We start from the raw sequence: 13,205 nt of genomic DNA on the forward strand, positions 1-13,205 counted from the left end.
AACAACACAGAGGATGGTTACACTATGTATTACTAGTAAACAACAACACAGAGGATGGTTACACTATGTATTACTAATAAACAACAACATGTATTACTAGTAAACAACAACACAGAGGATGGTTACACTATGTATTACTAGTAAACAACAACATGTATTACTAGTAAACAACAACATGTATTACTAGTAAACAACAACATAGAGGATGGTTACACTATTACTAGTAAACAACAACATGTATTACTAGTAAACAACAACATGTATTACTAGTAAACAACAACATAGAGGATGGTTACACTATGTATTACTAGTAAACAACAACATGTATTACTAGTAAACAACAACATGTATTACTAGTAAACAACAACACAGAGGATGGTTACACTATGTATTACTAGTAAACAACAACATGTATTACTAGTAAACAACAACACAGAGGATGGTTACACTATGTATTACTAGTAAACAACAACAACAGAGGATGGTTACACTATGTATTACTAGTAAACAACAACACAGAGGATGGTTACACTATGTATTACTAGTAAACAACAACACGGAGGATGGTTACACTATGTATTACTAGTAAACAACAACACAGAGGATGGTTACACTATGTATTACTAGTAAACAACAACATGGAGGATGGTTACACTATGTATTACTAGTAAACAACAACACAGAGGATGGTTACACTATGTATTACTAGTAAACAACAACACGGAGGATGGTTACACTATTACTAGTCAACAACAACACAGAGGATGGTTACACTATGTATTACTAATAAACAACAACAGAGGATGATTACACTATGTATTACTAGTAAACAACAACATGTATTACTAGTAAACAACAACACAGAGGGTGGTTACACTATGTATTACTAGTAAACAACAACACAGAGGATGGTTACACTATGTATTACTAGTAAACAACAACATGTATTGCTAGTAAACAACAACACGGAGGATAGTTACACTATGTATTACTAGTAAACAACAACACGGAGGATAGTTACACTATGTATTACTAGTAAACAACAACACGGAGGATAGTTACACTATGTATTACTAGTAAACAACAACAACAGAGGATGGTTACACTATGTATTACTAGTAAACAACAACACAGAGGATGGTTACACTATGTATTACTAGTAAACAACAACACAGAGGATGGTTACACTATGTATTACTAGTAAACAACAACACAGAGGATGGTTACACTATTACTAGTAAACAACAACATGTATTACTAGTAAACAACAACACGGAGGATGGTTACACTATGTATTACTTATATATAATGTAAATTCTTAAGGGAATTAATGGTCATGGGATGTCCCTCAGTCTATGGCAGTCATATACATATCAGGCAGTCATATTTGCATTTTTCCCCATTCAGATTGATTCCCAGCTTTATGTTATTAGTAAATGCACAGAAGATGGACATTGATTGAGATATTATCTTGAAAAAATATGATCTTATTTGGGAGTATTTCTCCCAGTAGAGGAAACATCTCTGTCTCTACCTCCCCTGTCGTGCAGTGACCACTAACCTCTTCCTTCTCACTCAAGGGGATTTGGGCTGGAATGTTTTGGCTCTTCGTGTTCTTATCTTGTGACCATGACATGCAGTAGATTATTCTAGAACACAGATGGCATATACACTCAGTAAGAACTCACGGTTCTTATCTTATCAACGTGTCAGTCAGTTTGTGTGTGTCTGTGTCTGTGTCTGTTTCTGTGTGTCTGTGTCTGTGTGTCTGTGTGTCTGTGTGTCTGTGTCTGTGTGTCTGTGTGTCTGTGTCTGTGTGTCTGTGTGTCTGTCTGTCATCAGAAAGGAACTAAAAGTTCAGTTACTTGGGTCTCCAGAAATACAGATAAAGTGTTCCGTCAGCAGTATCTGGATTCATTGTAGAGATGGCTGGTTGTGTACACAGAAACAGAGTCTATAGAACAGACGTTCCCATTCATGTCAATGATGGCATAATAGATTGTGCTTCTATAGTTGTATACCCGTGGTCATTGTCCCTCACAGGCCCTATTCAAGTAGGTGCTATTGTCCTGTTGGTCCCTGTAACAGGCAGCTGGACCTGGACAAGTCTCAATGAATAACTCTGCCCCAAATGGTACCCTGTTCCATAAGGGCCCTGGTCAATAGTAGTGCACTATATAGGGAATAGGGCCCTGGTCAAAAGTAGTGCACTATATAGGGAATAGGGCTCTGGTCAATAGTAGTGCACTATATAGGGAATAGGGCCCTGGTCAATAGTAGTGGACTATATAGGGAATATGGCCCTGGTCTAAAGTAGTGCACTATATAGGGAATAGGGTGCCATTGGCCATAGGGCTCTGGTCAAAAGTAGTGCACTATATAGGGAATAGGGTGCCATAGGGCTCTGGTCAAAAGTAGTGCACTATATAGGGAATAGGGTGCCATAGTGCTCTGGTCAAAAGTAGTGCACTATATGGTGCCATTTGGGAAGCAGTCCATGTCTCTGTCTGATGTATCATCCTGGTTGTTCCCCATTCCTACATAAATTGTTTGTTAGTTTTGGTTACGCTATCCAAGTGTGTGTGTGTGTGTGAGAGAGAGAGAGACGCTCTCTATAGCTGCATTCCTAACATTCTCCTGTTCTCTTTCACTCCAACTGAACAGCAAACACAAAGAATGGGGGACACACACACTCTCTCTACCTTTTTTCCCTGTCTCATCATGGATCTCTGTGTACATGGCTGTGGTAGCCACGTTTAGCTAGCTGGGACTGGGCATCATGTATTATACATGGCTGTGGTAGTCACGTTTAGCTAGCTGGGACTGGGCATCATGTATTATACATGGCTGTGGTAGCCACGTTTAGCTAGCTGGGACTGGGCATCATGTATTATACATGGCTGTGGTAGCCACGTTTAGCTAGCTGGGACTGGGCATCATGTATTATACATGGCTGTGGTAGCCACGTTTAGCTAGCTGTGACTGGGCATCATGTATTATACATGGCTGTGGTAGCTACGTTTAGCTAGCTGGGACTGGGCATCATGTATTATACATGGCTGTGGTAGCCACGTTTAGCTAGCTGTGACTGGGCATCATGTATTATACATGGCTGTGGTAGCCACGTTTAGCTAGCTGGGACTGGGCATCATGTATTATACATGGCTGTGCTGTGGTAGCCACGTTTAGCTAGCTGGGACTGGGCATCATGTATTATACATGGCTGTGGTAGCCACGTTTAGCTAGCTGTGACTGGGCATCATGTATTATACATGGCTGTGGTAGCCACGTTTAGCTAGCTGGGACTGGGCATCATGTATTATACATGGCTGTGGTAGCCACGTTTAGCTAGCTGTGACTGGGCATCATGTATTATACATGGCTGTGGTAGCCACGTTTAGCTAGCTGGGACTGGGCATCATGTATTATACATGGCTGTGGTAGCCACGTTTAGCTAGCTGGGACTGGGCATCATGTATTATACATGGCTGTGGTAGCCACGTTTAGCTAGCTGGGACTGGGCATCATGTATTATACATGGCTGTGGTAGCCACGTTTAGCTAGCTGGGACTGGGCATCATGTATTATACATGGCTGTGCTGTGGTAGCCACGTTTAGCTAGCTGGGACTGGGCATCATGTATTATACATGGCTGTGGTAGCCACGTTTAGCTAGCTGGGACTGGGCATCATGTATTATACATGGCTGTGCTGTGGTAGCCACGTTTAGCTAGCTGGGACTGGGCATCATGTATTATACATGGCTGTGGTAGCCACGTTTAGCTAGCTGTGACTGGGCATCATGTATTATACATGGCTGTGCTGTGGTAGCCACGTTTAGCTAGCTGGGACTGGGCATCATGTATTATACATGGCTGTGGTAGTCACGTTTAGCTAGCTGGGACTGGGCATCATGTATTATACATGGCTGTGGTAGTCACGTTTAGCTAGCTGGGACTGGGCATCATGTATTATACATGGCTGTGGGAGCCACGTTTAGCTAGCTGTGACTGGGCATCATGTATTATACATGGCTGTGGGAGCCACGTTTAGCTAGCTGTGACTGGGCATCATGCATTATACATGGCTGTACTGTGGTAGCCACGTTTAGCTAGCTGTGACTGGGCATCATGCATTATACATGGCTGTGGGAGCCACGTTTAGCTAGCTGTGACTGGGCATCATGCATTATACATGGCTGTACTGTGGTAGCCACGTTTAGCTAGCTGTGACTGGGCATCATGTATTATACATGGCTGTGGTAGCCACGTTTAGCTAGCTGTGACTGGGCATCATGTATTATACATGGCTGTGGTAGCCACGTTTAGCTAGCTGGGACTGGGCATCATGTATTATACATGGCTGTGCTGTGGTAGCCACGTTTAGCTAGCTGTGACTGGGCATCATGTATTATACATGGCTGTGGTAGTCACGTTTAGCTAGCTGGGACTGGGCATCATGTATTATACATGGCTGTGGTAGCCACGTTTAGCTAGCTGGGACTGGGCATCATGTATTATACATGGCTGTGCTGTGGTAGCCACGTTTAGCTAGCTGGGACTGGGCATCATGTATTATACATGGCTGTGGTAGCCACGTTTAGCTAGCTGGGACTGGGCATCATGTATTATACATGGCTGTGCTGTGGTAGCCACGTTTAGCTAGCTGGGACTGGGCATCATGTATCACCTGTTTATTCAATTGGTCCAAAATATATTATTTTAATAAACATACACTGAGTGTACAAAACATTAAGAACACCTGCTATTTCCATGACATCGACTGACCAGGTGAATCGGGGTGAAAGCTATGATCCCTTATTGATGTCACTTGTTAAATCCACTGCAATCAGTGTAGATAAAGAGGAGGAGACGGGTTAAAGAAGGATTTTAAGCCTTGAGACAATTGAGTACTGTGAATGTATGCCATTCCGAGGGTAAATGGGCAAGACAAAATATTTAAGTGCCTTTGAATGGTTTATGTCAAGCAAATTCTAGATTTGACAGTTATATATATTATAGTTATATATATTATATTATAGCCATTAAAAGTTGACTAAGGCCAACGATTTGAGTTGAACACATTGTCTTTGAGTTGAACACATTGTCTTTGAGTTGAACACATTGCCTTTGAGTTGAACACATTGTCTTTGAGTTGAACACATTGCCTTTGAGTTGAACACATTGTCTTTGAGTTGAACACATTGTCTTTGAGTTGAACACATTGTCTTTGAGTTGAACACATTGTCTTTGAGTTGAACACATTGTCTTTGAGTTGAACACATTGTCTTTGAGTTGAACACATTGTCTTTGAGTTGAACACATTGTCTTTGAGTTGACCACATTGCATATGTTAAGATACAATAGGGTGTGTGTAGTAGTACGATGTGATAGTGTGTGGTATAAATACTACTATTGGAATATGATACAGTAGTAAGATGAGTTGTTGGATAGTACAGTAGTTTTATGATACAGTAGGATGTGGTGGAGTTGTTAGATAGTACAGTAGTTTTATGATACAGTAGGATGTGGTTGAGTTGTTGGATAGTACAGTAGTTTTATGATACAGTAGGATGTGGTGGAGTTGTTAGATAGTACAGTAGTATTATGATACAGTAGGATGTGGTGGAGTTGTTAGATAGTACAGTAGTTTTATGATACAGTAGGATGTGGTGGTGTTAGTACAGTAGTATTATGATTCAGTAGGATGTGGTGGAGTTGTTAGATAGTACAGTAGTAGTATGATACATTAGGATGTGGTGGTGTTAGTACAGTAGTTTTATGATACTGTAGGTTGTGGTGGAGTTGTTAGATGATACAGTAGGATGTGGTGAAGTTGTTAGATAGTACAGTACTATTATGATACTGTAGGTTGTGGTGGAGTTGTTAGATGATACAGTAGGATGTGGTGAAGTTGTTAGATAGTACAGTAGTATTATGATTCAGTAGGATGTGGTGGAGTTGTTAGATAGTACAGTAGTAGTATGATACATTAGGATGTGGTGGTGTTAGTACAGTAGTTTTATGATACTGTAGGTTGTGGTGGAGTTGTTAGATGATACAGTAGGATGTGGTGAAGTTGTTAGATAGTACAGTACTATTATGATACTGTAGGTTGTGGTGGAGTTGTTAGATGATACAGTAGGATGTGGTGAAGTTGTTAGATAGTACAGTAGTATTATGATACAGTAGGATGTGGTGGAGTTGTTAGATAGTACAGTAGTATTATGATACAGTAGGATGTGGTGGAGTTGTTGGATAGTACAGTAGTATTATGATACAGTAGGATGTGGTGGAGTTGTTAGATAGTACAGTAGTATTATGATACAGTAGGATGTGGTGGAGTTGTTAGATAGTACAGTAGTATTATGATACAGTATGATGTGGTGTAGGTGTTAGTACAGTAGTATTATGATACAGTAGGATGTGGTAGAGTTGTTAGATACTACAGTAGTTTTATGATACAGTAGGATGTGGTGGAGTTGTTAGATAGTACAGTAGTAGTATGATACAGTAGGATGTGGTGGAGTTGTTGGATAGTACAGTAGTATTATGACTCAGTAGGATGTGGTGGAGTTGTTAGATAGTACAGTAGTTTTATGATACAGTAGGATGTGGTGGAGTTGTTAGATAGTACAGTAGAATTATGATACAGTAGGATGTGGTGTAGGAGTTAGTACAGTAGTTTTATGATACAGTAGGATGTGGTGGAGTTGTTGGATAGTACATTAGTATTATGATACAGTAGGATGTGGTGGAGTTGTTGGATAGTACAGTAGTATTATGATACAGTAGGATTTGGTGGAGTTGTTGGATAGTACAGTTGTATTATGACTCAGTAGGATGTGGTGGAGTTGTTAGATAGTACAGTAGAATTATGATACAGTAGGATGTGGTGTAGGTGTTAGATAGTACAGTAGTTTTATGATACAGTAGGCTGTGGTGGAGTTGTTGGATAGTACAGTAGTATTATGATACAGTAGGATGTGGTGGAGTTGTTAGATAGTACAGTAGTATTATGATACAGTAGGATGTGGTGGAGTTGTTGGATAGTACAGTAGTATTATGATACAGTAGGATGTGGTGTAGGTGTTAGTACAGTAGTTTTATGATACAGTAGGATGTGGTTGAGTTGTTAGAATATACAGTAGTATTATGATACAGTAGGATGTGGTGGAGTTGTTAGATAGTACAGTAGTTTTATGATACAGTAGGATGTGGTGGAGTTGTTAGAATATACAGTAGTATTATGATACAGTAGGATGTGGTGGAGTTGTTAGATAGTACAGTAGTTTTATGATACAGTAGGATGTGGTGTAGGTGTTAGTACAGTAGTTTTATGATACAGTAGGATGTGGTGGAGTTGTTAGATAGTACAGTAGTTTTATGATACAGTAGGATGTGGTTGAGTTGTTGGATAGTACAGTAGTATTATGATACAGTAGGATGTGGTGGAGTTGTTAGATAGTACAGTAGTTTTATGATACAGTAGGATGTGGTGGAGTTGTTGGATAGTACAGTCGTTTTATGATACAGTAGGATGTGGTGGAGTTGTTGGATAGTACAGTAGTTGTATGATACAGTAGGATGTGGTGGAGTTGTTAGATAGTACAGTAGTATTATGATACAGTAGGATGTGGTGGAGTTGTTGGATAGTACAGTAGTATTATGATACAGTAGGATGTGGTGTAGGTGTTAGTACAGTAGTTTTATGATACAGTAGGATGTGGTTGAGTTGTTGGATAGTACAGTAGTATTATGATACAGTAGGATGTGGTGGAGTTGTTAGAATATACAGTAGTATTATGATACAGTAGGATGTGGTGGAGTTGTTAGATAGTACAGTAGTTTTATGATACAGTAGGATGTGGTGTAGGTGTTAGTACAGTAGTTTTATGATACAGTAAGATGTGGTGGAGTTGTTAGATAGTACAGTAGTTTTATGATACAGTAGGATGTGGTTGAGTTGTTGGATAGTACAGTAGTATTATGATACAGTAGGATGTGGTGGAGTTGTTAGATAGTACAGTAGTTTTATGATACAGTAGGATGTGGTGGAGTTGTTGGATAGTACAGTCGTTTTATGATACAGTAGGATGTGGTAGAGTTGTTGGATAGTACAGTAGTTTTATGATACAGTAGGATGTGGTGGAGTTGTTGGATAGTACAGTAGTAGTATGATACAGTAGGATGTGGTGGAGTTGTTGAACAGTACAGAAGGATGGTGCAGAGACCAAAGCCAGTTGCCAGTGTAATATCATGTGTGTGGTCTCATCACCAGCTGTGTGCAGCCTCTGCACCAGCTGAGTGCGGTCTGTGCACCAGCTGTGTAAAGGTTGTGTGTGGGAAGCTAAGTAGCGTGAGCATGGTTTCAGTTAGTCACTCTGTGTTAATGTTATACTTCTGGTGTCTGTGGCATGTTTGATTTTCCCACACACACACCAGAGTTTTTTCTGGGTTCAAAATGTGGCTTAGGCGATGGGCGTGGTGGGGGCGTGGTGGGGGCGTGGCCACTGGTGCAGTCGCCGACTGGACATTTTAGAGACCCTCCTGTTGACCGCCATGACAAAATGTGCCGTTTTAAAGTTAATTTCATTCAAATCTACACATTTTCGCAATGGCTTATGCTATCTGAGTGACTCAAACATTATAACAGAATCAATGGGGGCCCCATGCCATGACAAACATTATAACAGAATCAATGGGGGCCCCATGCCATGACAAACATACTCCTGAATGCATAATAATAATAATAATAAAATGAAGTATTCTCCCTGACTTTCTAGTTTTAACATTTTGGTGATTGTTATTTAAAAATGTATAGGTCCATTATCTTTTCTACTTTATATGTGGTTTTAGTCATTTAAGTTTAGACTGAATTATTTTTTTTTACATCCTGAAAAGAATGTTAAAAAATATATGTATGTACACTACCGTTCAAAAGTTTGGGGTCACTTTAGAAATGTCCTTGTTTTTGCAAAACACCAGTCTCAACATCAACAGTGAGGAGGCGACTCCGCGATGCTGGCCTTCTAGGCAGAGTTGCAAAGAAAAATACATATCTCAGACTGGCCAATAAAAATAAAAGATTAAGATGGGCAAAAGAACACAGACACTGGACAGAGGAACTCTGCCTAGAAGGCCAGCATCCCGGAGTCGCCTCTTCACTGTTGACTTTGAGACTGGTGTTTTGCGGGTACTAATGAAGCTGCCGTTTGAGGACTTGTCCAATCTGTTTCTCAAACTAGAAACTCTAATGTACTTGTCCTCTTGCTCAGTTGTGCACCGGGGCCTCCCACTCCTCTTTCTATTCTGGTTAGAGCAAGTTTGCGCTGTTCTGTGAAGGGAGTAGTACACAGCGTTGTACGAGATCTTCAGTTTCTTGCAAATTTCTTGCATGGAATAGCCTTCTATTCTCAGAACAAGAATAGACTGACGAGTTTCAGAAGAAAGTCTTTGTTTCTGGCCATTTTGAGCCTGTAATCGAACCCACAAATGCTGATGCTCCAGATATTCAACTAGTCTAAAGAAGGCCAGTTTTATTGCTTCTTTAATCAGAACAATAGTTTTCAGCTGTGCTAACATAATTGCAAAAGGGTTTTCTAATGATCAACTAGCCTTTTAAAATGCTAAACTTGGATTAGCTAACACAACGTGCCATTGGAACACAGGAGTGATGGTTGCTGATAATGGGCCTCTGTAGTCTGTACACCTATGTAGATATTCCATAAAAAATCTGCCATTTCCAGCTACAATAGTCATTTACAACATTAAAAATGTTTACACTATTTCTGATATCTTTAATGTTATTTTAATTTACAAAATTAGCTTTTCTTTAAAAAACAAGGACATTTCTAAGTGACCCCAAACTTTTGAACGGTAGTGTATATATACAGTACCAGTCAAAAGTTTGGACACACCTACTCATTGAAGGGTTTTTCTTTATTTTTACTATTTTCTACGTTGTAGAATAAACCTATGAAATAACACATATCAAATCATGCAGTAACCAATTGCTGAAAAGAAACCACTACTAAAGGACACCAATAGGAAGAAGAGACTTGCTTGGGCCAAGAAACGCGAGCAATGGACATTAGACCGGTGGAAATTTGTCCTTTGGTCTGATGAGTCCAAATTTGCGATTTATGGTTCCAACCACCGTGTCTTTGTGAGATGCAGAGTAGGTGAACGGATGATCTCCGCATGTGTCGTTCCAAACGTGAAGCAAGGAGGAGGAGGGGTGATGGTGTGGTGGTGCTGGTGACACTGTCTGTGATTTATTTAGAATTCAAGACACACTTAACCAGCATGGCTACCACAGCATTCTGCAGTGATACGCCATCACATCTGGTTTGCACTTAGTGGGACTATCATTTGTTCTTCAACAGGACAATGACCCAAAACACACCTCCAGGCTGTGTAAGGGCTATTTGACCAAGAAGGAGAGTGATGGAGGGCTGCATCAGATGACCTGGCCTCCACAATCCCCCAAACTCAACCCAATTGAGATGGTTTGGGATGAGTTGGACCGCAGAGTGAAGGAAAAGCAGCCAACAAGTGCTCAGCATATGTGGGAACTCCTTCAAGACTGTTGGAAAAGCATTCCAGTTAACTACCTCATGAAGATAGTTGAGAGAATGCCAAGAATGTGCAAAGCTGTCTTCAAGGCAAATGGTGGCTATTTGAAGAATCTCAAATATTAAACTGATGTGTTTAACACTATTTTGGTTACTACATGATTCCATATGTGTTATAGTTTTAATGTCGTCACTATTATTCTACAATGTAGAAAATAGTAATAATAAAGACAAACCCTTGAATGAGTAGGTGTTTCCAAACTTTTGACTGGTACTATATATATCAATATTTTACTGTTTGGCCAAAGGTGACCCACTAGATTCTTCTATACAGAAAAAGCCCTATATATATATATATATATATATACACACACACACACACACACACACACACACACACACACACACACACACACACACACACATACATTTTTTTTATACTACCACATACTTTGTATATTACTACATACTTTGGAGATAATTACTGTGAAATGATTCAGGCGACATCCATATTGACATATTCCATAATATGCAGTAGGCCTTGTCTGGGAAAGTCACTCTGGCCTGATTTCTGCTCCATTTCAGCACTGTTACAGAAGGACAGTTTGGTCAATGACGGTGGAGGACATACTATGTGTCCTGGATTGATGATCTTTGAGTCTGTCTGTCCTGTCTGTCGTTGCGGGTTTAGATGGACCTGATGGATGGGCTGGGGCTGGGTGGTTGAGTGGGGGTCAGAGGGTTGGCCTGGCACTGTGGCAGTAGCTCCCTGTCCCGTCCCAGACAGACCTGGGTTCAAATACAATTTGAAATCATTTCAAACGACTTTGTCTGTGCTTTGATTGAGCTTGTCTGGCGTAACGGAACCCATAGAAGAGATCCCGCCCACCTGGCACTGCAGGCAGGCTAAAGCAAACGCTCGCACTATTTGAGAAGATATGGAATAGTATTTGAACCCAGGTCCCAGCCGGCCCAGCCAGACGACAGTCCAGCCCAGGCAGGCCACATTGAGAGGCGGTGTACTGGAAGTGATTGGGGTTCAGCAGAGATAGACTGGACCTTGCCAATGGCCTCGTTCCAAATCACACTATTATTGCCTTTTATAGGGGCTCTGGTGAAAAGTAGTGCACTACATCAGGAATAGGGTGCCATTTGGGACGTATATACAGTACTGCCCCCCTCCTTCCCTCCACAGCCCCCTCCCTTACAGCCATGACCCCCACCCCCTTACAGCCATGACCCCCACCCCCTTACAGCCATGACTCCCCACCCCCCATTCTGTCATGACCCCCTCCTTACAGCCATGACCCCACCCCCGCCTTACAGCCATGACCTCCCCTGCCTTACACCCATGACCCCCCCCCCCCCCACCCTTACAGCCATGACCCCCACTACCCCTCTACTTATCTACCTCCATTACCTCTCTACCTTCACAACCCATCTACTCCTCTGCCCCTGCCACCTCCTCTAACCCCCTACCCATCTCTCCCCTCTACATATCTACCTCCACTACCCCTCTACCCTCACTACCCATCTACTCCTCTGCCCCTGCCACCTCCTCTACCCATCTCTCCCCTCTACATATCTACCTCCATTACCCCTCTACCCTCACTACCCATCTACTCCTCTGCCCCTGCCACCTCCTCTACCATCTCTCCCCTCTACATATCTACCTCCATTACCCCTCTACCCTCACTACCCATCTACTCCTCTGCCCCTGCCACCTCCTCTACCACCCTACCCATCTCTCCCCTCTACATATCTACCTCCACTACCCCTCTACCCTCACTACCCATCTACTCCTCTGCCCCTGCCACCTCCTCTACCCATCTCTCCCCTCTACATATCTACCTCCACTACCCCTCTACCCTCACTACCCATCTACTCCTCTGCCCCTGCCACCTCCTCTAACCCCCTACCCATCTCTCCCCTCTACATATCTACCTCCACTACCCCTCTACCCTCACTACCCATCTACTCCTCTGCCCCTGCCACCTCCTCTAACCCCCTACCCATCTCTCCCCTCTACATATCTACCTCCACTACCCCTCTACATATCTACCTCCATTACCTCTCTACCTTCACAACCCATCTACTCCTCTGCCCCTGCCACCTCCTCTACCCATCTCTCCCCTCTACATATCTACCTCCACTACCCCTCTACCCTCACTACCCACCTACTCCTCCACCACCAGTATACCTTCTACCCCCTCGACCCTCTACTCATCTACCTCCTCTACCTCCTTTACTTGGGGGGGCGCAGCTAGCCTAGTGGTTGGAGCGTTGGACTAGTAACCGAAATCCCCGAGCTGACAAGGTAAAAAATCTGTGGTTCTGCCCCTGAACAAGGCAGTTAACCCACTGTTCCCTGGTAGGCCGTCATTGAAAATAAGAATTTGTTCTTAACTGACTTGCCAAGTTAAAGGTAAAATCAAATTAAAATGAAAAAATACCTCCTTTACCTACTCCACAAAAGCCACCATTGTTCCTAGTGCAGGAGGCAGAGAGCAGCAGTTAGGATCTGTCCCTAATGGCCCCCTATTCCCTATATAGTGCACTACTTAGGACCAGGGTCCATAGTCAAAAGTAGTGCACTAAATAGACAATAGGGGGCCATTTGGGGTGCAGTC

At 42.1% G+C, this 13,205-nt stretch overlaps 1 protein-coding gene across 3 annotated transcripts in view; it reads left to right on the forward strand.

Moving 5' to 3' along the window:
• Window positions 1–13,205, forward strand: part of LOC139421577 (epsin-3-like) — a 64,898-nt gene that overhangs the window by 23,575 nt on the left and 28,118 nt on the right. The window lies entirely within an intron of this gene.

This window comes from Oncorhynchus clarkii, chromosome 12 (assembly GCF_045791955.1).
Source record: "Oncorhynchus clarkii lewisi isolate Uvic-CL-2024 chromosome 12, UVic_Ocla_1.0, whole genome shotgun sequence".
Lineage (NCBI taxonomy): Eukaryota > Metazoa > Chordata > Actinopteri > Salmoniformes > Salmonidae > Oncorhynchus > Oncorhynchus clarkii.